Genomic DNA, 11686 nt, shown 5'->3' with positions numbered 1-11686 from the left:
CGCAGACCAGAGAAACTACCCCAATATTGGGGACTTCATTTAGCCGTAGTCATACCTACTTAAATCCTGGACAGGTCTGAATGATGGAGTGTTCACCTCATGAAATTTATGGATCCATATTTCACCAGATTCATCAGTGTGATGATTACAAGACCACAACCATCACACACTTAAATAAATGCCTCCTTGTCCTGACTCATTCTTATCTATATCATCGACACTTATATGATACATTTAGAGTTGGAAAACACCTTAGAGATTATTGTATCACCCCTTCTTTTAAAAATAAGGAAATGAGGGAATCAAGGCTCAGAGAGCCAGGTTTGTCTGAAATCATCTTGTTTTCCTTAGAGCACAATAATATTCCATCCCACTCATAGACCCCTTTTTTATTCAGCCATTCCCCAACTGATAGACAACCTCTTACTTTCCAATTCTTTGCTACCACAAAAAGAGCTGTAATAAATATTTTTGTACAAATAAGTCTTTTCACCTTTTTATCTCTGGGATACAGATCTAGTACTGGTATTGCTGGATCAAAGGGCAGACAGTCTTTTATCGCCCTTTGGGCATAGTTCCAAATTGCCCTCCAGAATGGTTGGATCAAATCACAACTTCACCAGCAGTGCATTAGTGTCCCAATTTTGCCACATCCTCTGTCACATTTATCATTTTTCTTTTCTGTCATATTGATCAATTTGATATCCGTGCAGTGGTACCTCAGAATTGTTTTAATCTGCATTTCTTTAATCAGTTGTAATTTTATATGACTATAGAGAGCTTTAATGTCTTCATCTGAAAACTTCCTATTCATATCCTTTGACCATTTATCAATTGGAGAATGACACATAATTATAAATTTTGATTTAGTTCTCTATCTTTTGAGAAATAAGACCTTTATCAGAGATGTTTGCTGTAAAAATTTTCCCCAGCTGTCTTTTTTCCTTCTAAACTTATTTTCATTAGTTTTCTTTGTACCCATTTTACATGCCATAATGCCATGTCTAGCTTGTTGGGTCACAAAATTCTTCCCTATCCATAGATCTCGCAGCTAAACTGCTCTATGCTCCCCTAATTTGCTTATGGTATCACCCTAAGTCTAGCATTTCTAGTATTATATTGAATAATAGTGGTGCTAATGGGCATCCTTATGCTTGCTGATGATTTAGATAGATACTACTTATTATTTTACCCAAAGCTCTTTAGTGTTTTTTATAAGAATGAGTGTTGCATTTTGACAAAATCTTTTATGCATCTATTGAGGCAATCATGTGATTTCTGTTGACTTCATTATTGATATACTCAATTATACTGATAGTTTTTCTAAGATTGAACCAGCCCTGAATTCTTAGAATAAATCCTATCTGTCATAACAAATGTTCTTTGTTTATTGCCGTAATCTCCTTCTTATTATTTTATTTAAAATTTTTGTATCAATATTCATATTGGGGAAATTGCATTATAGTTTTCTTTCTTTGTTTTTGCTCTTCCTGGTTTACATATCAGCATCATATTTGTATAATAAAAGGAATTTTGTATGACTCTTTTTTGTCTATTAATCATTCTTTAAATGTTTGATAGAATTCACTTTTTAATCTGCCTAGGGATTTTTTCTTGGGAGTTCATTGATGACTTGTTCAAATTCTTTTTCTCAGATGGCATTCCATTTGCTCTTCTGTTAATTTGGGCAGTTTATAATTTTGTAAATCTTCATCCATTTCACATAGATGATCAAATTTATTGACATATAATTGGACAAAGTAATGCCTAATAATTGCTTTAATTTCCTCTTCATTGGTGATGAATTCATCCTTTTCATTTTGAGTACTGGTTTTCTCCTTTTGTTTTTTAAGTCAAACTAATGAGTAGTTTAACTATTTTGTTGTTTTTTCAAAAAGCCAAATTTTAGCTTTATTTATTGGTCCAATGGTTTTCTTACTTTCAAATGTATTAATTTCACCTTTTATTTTAAAATATTTTTTATACTTTTCTTTAAAATTTTGAGTTTCAAATGTTCTCTCTTCCACTCCTTTGCTGACCACTGAGAAGGCAAGCAAAATGATATCAATCACATGTGAAATCATGCAAATATATATTAGCCACATCACCAAAAAGGACAGAAAATTATATTTCCAAAATTCATTAATTCTCTCTCTGGCAATGTATAGCATCTTTTCATCAAGAGTCCTTTGTAATTGCCTTGAATCACTGTATTGATTAGAGAGGCTAATTCTTTCACAGTTCATAATCATTATAACATTGCTCTTATTATGCACAATGATCTTCTAGTTCTTCTTGCTTGACATTTGTTATAGGGTGGGTTAAAAAAAAGAGTCCAAACTACTTATGCATATAAATAAAACGTCTATTTAACTAATGAGAGAAAGGAAGGGAAGGGAACCAGGGACTAACTTACTTCTAACCCACACCAGATATTAAAATCCTAAACTTTCTAAACTTATACTAAACTAACTAATTAATTAAAGTTAAGGAAGGATTGGTAGAAGCAAGGACAAAGGGCCCAAAGAAATCTCACAGCACAATAGTCCTTTCTTTGATCCAAACAGCAATCCCAGTAAGATGTCACCAGCAACAGCAGAAATTCATTTCTCTGGGTGGCAGCTAGGTAACTCAGTGAGAGCCAGGCTTAGAAATGGGAGGTCCTAGGTTCAAATCTGACCTCAGACATTTCCCAGATGTGTGACCCTGAGCAAGTCACTTAACCCCCATTGCCTAGCCCTTACCACTCTTCTGCCTTGGAACCAATACGCAGTATTGATTCCAAGACGGAAGGGAAGGGTTTAAAAAAAAATCCATTTCTCTGTACCAGCAACAGTAGAAACAGGCAGAATATCAGGACATCCAAAGAAAGAGACAACCAATGGCTCACTGAGTCCACCCCAAGAAAAACAGATAGCTACCCTCCTGGTTTATCCTAACGGCTAGAGGAAAAGTAGGCTCTCACTCCTCCAGAGTCCACCAACTGCCAACAACTCCTCTGTGTTCTGTTCCTCACCTCCTGAGAGCTTTGGAATGTTGGCCCTAACACTGCCCTGTGGGATCTCTTTGCTTCTTGCTTTTTGCAAAGCTAATCCTCTACAACAAATTGCATCAGTTCATATAGGTCTTGCTGTCTTTATTCGGAAACCAAACCTTTCCTCATTTTTTTCTAAACTTTAAAAATATATGTGACAGTATGATATGTAAAATAACAATGATGAAATATATATGATATCTGACAAAGTTTTCTATGTTTTAGATATAAGACCTCTAGTTGAGAAACTGTGAAGTTTTCCCAATTTGCTGCTTTCTTTCTAATTTTGACTACATTAATTTTAATTGTACAAAACTTCTCAATTTGATATATTCAAAATTATTCATTTACATTTTACAATTCTATCTCTTCTATATTCATAATTTATTCTCCAACCCATAAATCTGATAGCTAATAATGTTCCCTTTTCTTCTAATTTGTTTGTATTTCTATGGGGATCCATGTGTGAACTAATCTCCAAAGTATTGTTGATGTATTAAAATCCTGACTCTTGTGAACAATATGCTTATGTACCAAATTTCATGATTGATTACTTAAGCCTTGTAACAAAGTGTAACTCTGAACTCATGGTATGCTGATCACTCCTTGAGCCTTCAGTCCAAAGGTCAATTGGACCACAGGGTGGGGCATTGAGTCCTAAATTATCTTAGCCTACACCTCTTTGATCTTGTGGTTGTTAACTGTGCCAGTGTTAAATTCTCTGCCATGACACATGTTCATTAACTACCTTCCATCAGCCATTCCTTGATTCTCCAATAAAATATTGGGGACTTGTGTAGCTCTATTTCTCTCTCTCTTTCCACCATGTTGGAGCCATGTTGTTGAATTCTTTATCTCTTTCTTCCTTTATTGTGTTCCCTCTCTCTCTAAACCCCTCCACCCATTTTCCCTCAGTCTCCAGCTTCCCTTCTCAGGTGTTCACCTGGGAAGATATAATTTGTGGCTGCTGGACAGCTACAATTTCCTTTTATACTTAGGTTATGTATCCATTTTGGTCTTATCTAGGTAAATAAAATAAAATATTGGCCTGTATCTAGTCTGCCACAACACTTTCTAGTTTTCCTAACAATTTTTACCAAATAGTGATTTCTTATTCCAAAACCTTGGATCTTTACTTTTTTCAAACCTACCTCGTTTAGCTAGGACTGTCCTTTTAATCACGTTGGTACTGCCCATGAGATTTATAATCTGGTGTTTAATTGGAGGTTTTAAATTTGTTCTTTTTCTAACTTTTTTATCTGCATGCTAAAATCTGTTCTTTCTCTAATGTATTGATATAGGAATTTAGAGATAATTTCCCCTGAGTATTACTTTGGTTTGTACGTGGAACTGGGACTATGTTCTCTAGGAACCAAGCTAAGCTCTGAATCTAATCCCCTCACCCTTCCCAGAGAATGAAGTGGTGTCTAGTGATTGTATTTTTCTGATTCTGTTTTTGGAAATAAATATTCCTATACAAAAGGTAACGAATACGTGTCTAAATAAAACTAAGGGATAGGGCACCACACCCTACAATTGAAGTCACATCCTAGACCCTTGAAAATCACATACCTAAGGGTATGAGATGGGATGGATTGGGAAATGAAATAGACCTGGTCTTAAAGCAATAGTGACAGGCTGGTCTGTGTTACATCAAGGGTAACGGTCATAACAGTATCCTTATCAATCATGTTGTGAGACAACAGCATCAGGAAACACAAGACTACAAGCCAGGGTGGTGTAGAGGAGGACCTCAATGTGCCCTGGGAGAGGACCAGAATGTATATCGGTGTTTTACAAATCATATCACATTTAAATCTGAGATGTGGAACCAGTCTGGTAGCCATAAAGACCGGCAGGAACTCTGAACTGCCGAACTGGGCTTTGATGGGCCTGCTGGCTAGTTGAGTGCTTTGGCCATTCATTGTCTTGACAACTTTGGTGACATTACTCAGATGTGATCCCCAGGAAGCTAAGAAAGGCGCTGACTTCCAAAGAGCTGCAGGCGGTAACACTGATGGCCAGCCTCACACAGATGACGATGGGGCAAGTGGTTCTTTGTATCCCTGTGCCACGGAAAGAAACCGAAGAAAGCTTCCTGCCCTCTATCTTAGTATGGCTCAGGAGTCGACTCAAGATATCCGGGTCCTTTCTCTATGCCAGTATAATTGGACTCAGGTCTTAGCAGGTATCAAAAAGATGCTTGTGGCAGCCCTGCTTACATGATGATATTTTCAGCTCCCCAGTGTATAACCTGTCACTGGTCACTCCAAGGCAATTGTAAGAAGTAAGACAAACAAAAACCAGCCCTCACCCTCAAAGCCAGATGGATGAAAATGAGAGGAGATGGAGAATTCACTTTAAAAAGAAGAGGGAAAGGATAGGTTTTCATGACGCCACTTCTCTTCGTTTCCCCATGTCTGTTTCATTCATTCTCGGTCTTTTTTGTCGGTTCTTTCTGTATCTCTCCTACTAATGGTCGGTGACTCTCCAGGCTCTGGTGGGGCCCCTAGCTTTTGTTTTCTCAATCCATCCTCTCAGTCTGAGGACTTTACACTTAAAAAAAGTCAACACCCTGAACTCCTTCCACTTACACAATCATCCATCACTATTGCAATAGCCTCCCAATTGGTCTTCCTGCCTCAACTATCCCCCAACTCCTCATCCATCCACAACTCAAATTGCCAGCAATTCTGTCGTATTCTCTCCTACACAGTAAACTCTAGTGGTTCCTGTGCTCTCTAGGATCAAATATACGGTGTGTCTCTTTTACATGTTGTTACTCATCATCTTGCCCTTTGATGTCCTCTTAGTCTTTGGTAGCCTCCACAAACTCTACCCTGACAGTCCCTTGCTCCTTCTCTCACAGGACACCCTGCTGCCCACCTTCCCGCCCTGGCTCTCCCCACCGTTCATTCTCCTCACCTTTTCCTTAGAGCTTTCCTGGCTTCCCCTTCTTGACCTGTGGCAGCCTGCCCAGATGCTCAGTCTCTTCTTCTCTCAGATGACCTTCAGTCTGCCTGGAATGTACCCAGATCTGCCTTTGTTTCCTCTCTTCTTAGCAAGCGAGCTCCCCAAGGGCAGGGATGGTTGTTGTTGCTCTTTGTGTGCCCAGTGCTTGGTACAGTACTTTACTCAGTAAATGCTTCAAAATGCTTGTTGGGGGCTACTAGGTGCCCCAGTGGAGGAGAGCCAGGCCTAGAGACAGGAGCTCCTTATTTCAAATACTTCCTAGCTATGCCCTTGGGCAGGTCGCCTTGCCTTCCTTTCCGCTCTTCTGCCAATATTGGGTGTCAATTCTAAGATGGACGGTGAGGTCCTAAAAGATCACATGCTTGTTCACTTGCATCCTGCAACAGTTGAGCATCTTCCAAGCTATGATTTGATATCAACAACTCATTGTCGTTCACAGACTTCCGGGTGATAAACCCTCTACTGCAAATACAGACAGAAACACAATTGAGAAGACCATGATCTCATTCCCCGCTATGGGAGGTCTACGCAAACGCCGCTGCCCTGAAACACTGCCACATCATTTCTAATCTGTGTTTTCCTCGTCATGCTTAGTGTTGTAAATATCCAGGAAACAGACTGCGTCTCATCTTGCGTGGTAGTGTGTCAGGGCTCAGTTACCTGTTACTGAGGCTCGGGTTCTTCGAGTTTAACTTTAGTCCTTGCAAGAACAGAGTTAAGAAATGAGAAAGCAGTTCCTCACCTCTCTGCCCTCTACCCTCAGCCCCCGTCGATCTCCCTTCAGCTGCTCTGGCTTTCCCACTCAGAATCCCACCCAAAATCATGGCAAAAAAAGATTGTGGTTATCTCTTACTCCACCATCTTGACTCTGCCCTCCTCCAATGAGCCATCTTAACCCAAAGTCTTCTATCAGATTTTCTTCAAATAATTTTTTTAAACCCTTACCTTCCATCTTGGAGTCAATACCATGTATTGGCTCCAAGGCAGAAGAGTGGTCAGGGCTAGGCAATGGGGGTTAAGTGACTTGCCCAGGGTCACACAGCTGGGAAGTGTCTGAGGCCAGATTTGAACCTAGGACCTCCTGTCTCAAGGCCTGACTCTCCATCCACTGAGCTACCCAGCTGCCCCCTCAAATAATTTAAAGAAATGGGAATGTACTGTTGCCCAAGACATTATACTTTGGGACAGTTCTAACTATGAGGAAGTTTCTCTTTACAATAAATAAAGAGAAGAAAGTTGGCTGCCTCTCTCCAAATTTGACACATTGTTCCTAGTTCTGCCCTCTGGAACCAAGAGGAGCTAGTTCCATCATTCTTCCGCAGGACCAGTCTTTTAGATACTTGAAGATGTCTCCCTACATTCAGACAAGTCTTTTCTTCTCTGAGTTAGAACTCTGTTTTCCTCAATAAATTAAAATTTATTTTAGTAATTAATAAATATAATAATTAATATAAATAAATAATATATATTATATTATATATAAATAAATAAAAATTAAATATAATTCTAGCAAAAAGGATATAACAACCTAATCCAAAATTTGTTTATTTTGACCAAATTAGTTTTATAATAGGAATGTAAATATAGGTATAATATAGGTAGAGTGTTGGGTTTTTAAATAGCATAATGAATTATATTTTTAAAAAACAAAGCAAAAAATAGACATTATTATATAAAGAGATACACAAAAGGAGGGGAGTCAGCACTTATTTATATTTAAATACATAAAGACAGACATGAAAACTTCTTACTTATATTTTAAAACCAGTAATAAGCATTATTTGCTGTGAATAAACACTAGAAGCTTTCCCAGTATATATAAGATTAAGTCAAGGATTTTCTATATCATTTGATTAAATTCTAGAAATAGTAAAAAGATGAAAAAGAAATAAAAGATATAAATGTTGGTAAAGAGGAGACAAAGTTATCTTTTTGTGTTTTCTTTCAAATACCTTGGCAATCATCAAAGAAACGGAGATAATTCTTCTCTTCATTGAACTGACTGGATACAAAGTAAGGCTACAAAAGTAATCAGTACCGCTCTACACACCTACCAAATTCTCAGAGGAAACATTCAAAAAGTATTCCGTTCAAAATAACGACAAGTGCACAATCTGGATTTCCTACCAATAAATAATAAAAATTTATATAAATACAACTATAAAATGCTCCTTAAATAAATCACTAAGAACAGAAAAACTTATTGTCCACAATTGGAACACACCAACATGACAAAATGGTGGGACAATGCCATGTAATGTGTAGATATAATGTAAAGCATTGAAATGGTAAGGGCCCCGTTTCTAGAGTAAGAATAAGGAGAATAAGTAAATTAAAAAGACTTCTACAGAGAAGAGCTATTATGGTAGATGACACGAACCTAGGGGAAGACTAACTCCAAAACATCTATCAGCAAAAAGCTCAACAGACTGGCTTCTTCAAGAAGCCCCAGTTTAGGAACTAAAGTTAGGATGGTGAATAAATGTTTTTAAAAAGCAGCAAACATTATAAAAAATTACTGCCAATTTAAAGATCTACCCCTACCATTGGGAAGTAACTTAATAACAACTAGAAGCAGAAATTTTAAGGGAAAAATGCATAATCCACAAGAATGCAGGAATATTTAGAAGAAATGAAGTAAAATAATTTTAAAAACATAATTTCTGGAGGAATGCATTTGAAGGAAAATAAGTAGCTATGGGGGGAAATGATAAAATTTACCCAAAAAATAGTCTCTCTGGAAACTAGAATAGACTAACTTGAAATCCATGAACAATAAGAAATTTTTGAACAAAACCAAAAAGATTGCAAAGTAGAAGAAAATATATCAGCTATTGTGCAAGAGAATTTACAATGAATGCAAGATAGAAAGTTGAGGACAAAGTTGCAGGATAGAAAATAAACCCACATAAGTCATCAGCATTTCTATATATCTCTAACCCTTTTCAGCAGCAAGAATTAGAAAGAGAAATTCCATTTAAAATCACCTTAGACAATACAAAATATTTAGGAATCTATCTGCTGAGACAAACACAGGAACTATATGAACACAACTGCAAAACACTCTCCACACAATTAAAACTAGATCTAAACAATTGGAAAAGCATTGATTGCTCATGGCTGGGACGAGCTAACATAATAAAAATGACGATCCTGCCCAAATTAATTTACTTATTTAGTGCCATGCCCATTGAACTACCAAAAAACTTTTTTGCTGAATTAGAAAAAACCATAACAAAGTTCATTTGGAAGAACAAAAGATCAAGGATAGCCAGGGAAATCATGAAAAAAAAAATGCAAAGGAAGGAGGACTTGCCGTCCCAGATCTCAAACTATACTATAAAGCAGTGGTCATCAAAACAATTTGGTACTGGCTAAGAGACAAAAAGTAGGATCAGTGGAATAGACTTGGGGTAAGTGACCTCAGCAAGACAGTCTATGATAAGCCCAAAGATCCCAGTTTTGGGGACCAAAACCCACTATTTGATAGAAACTGCTGGGAAAATTGGAAGACAGTATGGGAGAGATTAGGTTTGGATCAACATCTCACACCCTACTCCAAGATAAACTCAGAATGGGTGAATGACCTGAATATAAAGAAGGAAACTATAAGCAAATTAGGCAAACACAGAATAGTATGCATGTCAGATCTTTGGGAAAGTAAAGACGTTAAAACCAAGCAAAAGCTAGGAAAAAAAATCACAAAATGTAAAATCAATAATTTTGATTACATCAAATTATAAAGGTTTTGTACAAACAAAACTAATGCATCCAAAATTAGAAGGGAAGTGACAAATTGGGAAACAATCTTCAATCTTCATTACAAAAACCTCTGACAAAGGTCTAATTACTCAAATTTATAAAGAGCTAAACCAATTGTACAAAAAATCAAGCCATTCCCCAATTGATAAGTGGGCAAGGGTCATGCATAGGCAATTTTCAGTCAAATAAATCAAAACTATTAATAAGCACATGAAAAAGTGCTCTAAATCTCTTATAATCAGAGAAATGCAAATCAGAACAACTCTGAGGTATCACCTCACACCTAGCAGATTGGCTAACATGACAGCAAAGGAAAGTAATGAATGCTGGAGGGAATGTGGCAAAGTAGGGACATTAAATCATTGCTGGTGGAGTTGTGAATTGATCCAACCATTCTGGAGGGCAATTTGGAACTGTGCCCAAAGGGTGCTAAAAGACTGTCTGCCCTTTGACCCAGCCATAGCACTGCTGGGTTTGTACCCCAAAGAGATAATAAGGAAAAAGACTTGTACAAGAATATTCATAGCTGCGCTCTTTGTGGTGACCAAAAAATTGGAAAATGAGGGGATGCCCTTCAATTGGGGAATGGCTGAACAAATTGTGGTATATGTTGGTGATGGAATACTATTGTGCTCAAAGGAATAATAAAGTGGAGGAATTCCAGGGAGACTGGAACAACCTCCAGGAATTGATGCAGAGTGAGAGGAGCAGAACCAGGAGAACATTGTACACAGAGACTGATATTCTGTGGTACAATCAAATGTAATGGACTTCTCCATTAGTGGCAATGCAGTGATCCTGAACAACTTGGAGGAATCTATGAGAAAAACCACTGTGGTTCAGAGGAAACACTGTGGTAGTAAAAAACACCAAAGAAAAACAACTGCTTGAATACATCGGTTGAGGGGATATGGCTGGGAATGTAGACTCTAAATGAACATCCTAGTGCAACCATCAACAACATGGAAATGGGTTCTGATCAAGGACAGAAGTCCTTGATCAGAATGAAATTGCACATCAGCTGCGGAAAGGATGGGTGGAGGGGAGGGAGGGAAATAATGTGATTATTATAACCAAGGAATAATTTTCTAAATTGACTAAATAAACTAATTAAAATGGAAAAAAAAGAAAGTTGAGGACAGAAGCTGTCAATCAAAATGAAGATTCCATTGGAATGTTACCAGGAAAGATAGTTGGAGCCAAGCCAGGCTGAACTGGGCTAGGAGGTTTTGGGACTGAGTTTTTGGCTACTGGTGGCTGCTGGTGGAGACCCTGAAGCTTTTGCTGACTGGCTGAGGTTACCTGGTTGATTGACAGGGAAAGAAGAAGAAAGACAGTTGTCCACCTATCTCTCTGACTGTCTCTGCTAGTGACTGACTGCCATTTCCCCAATATCCTCCAAACCAAGGCTCCTTGTAGAGAATAGGGAAAACCCCATCCACCTTACCTTGTCTTCCATCCTTTCCTGTCTTTCCCAATCAATCCTTACTTGAGTTAAAGAAGAGAAAAGAGCATTTTCTCTAAAGCATCATAGTTCACACAGAGTGAAACTGATGAAGGGGGAGGAGAAGCTGAAAGGCTTCTAAAGAGGGGAGGAAGGGAGATTGAAAGGGGGGAGGAAGGGAGACATAAAGGGAGGAGGAAAGGCAAACCTTGATCCATTAGTTATCCAGAATCAATCAATAGACACCCTCAGAGTATCTATTCTATTACACTATTTAAAAAATGACCCAAAAAATAGGTTGAAAGTTGACAAAGAATTATAAGACTCCCTGAAAATCAAAAGAAAACTTTAGTCTACACAGTCTGTTTCAATAAATCATAAATTCTTCCCATATCTATTGCAACCAGAGGACAAAGAGAAAACAAGAATCACCAATCTTCTCTTGAAAGGGAAACCAACAAGAAAAGTAAAAA

This window comes from Monodelphis domestica, chromosome 7, assembly GCF_027887165.1.
Source record: "Monodelphis domestica isolate mMonDom1 chromosome 7, mMonDom1.pri, whole genome shotgun sequence".
NCBI lineage: Eukaryota > Metazoa > Chordata > Mammalia > Didelphimorphia > Didelphidae > Monodelphis > Monodelphis domestica.
Note: the sequence above shows the minus strand (reverse complement) of the source record.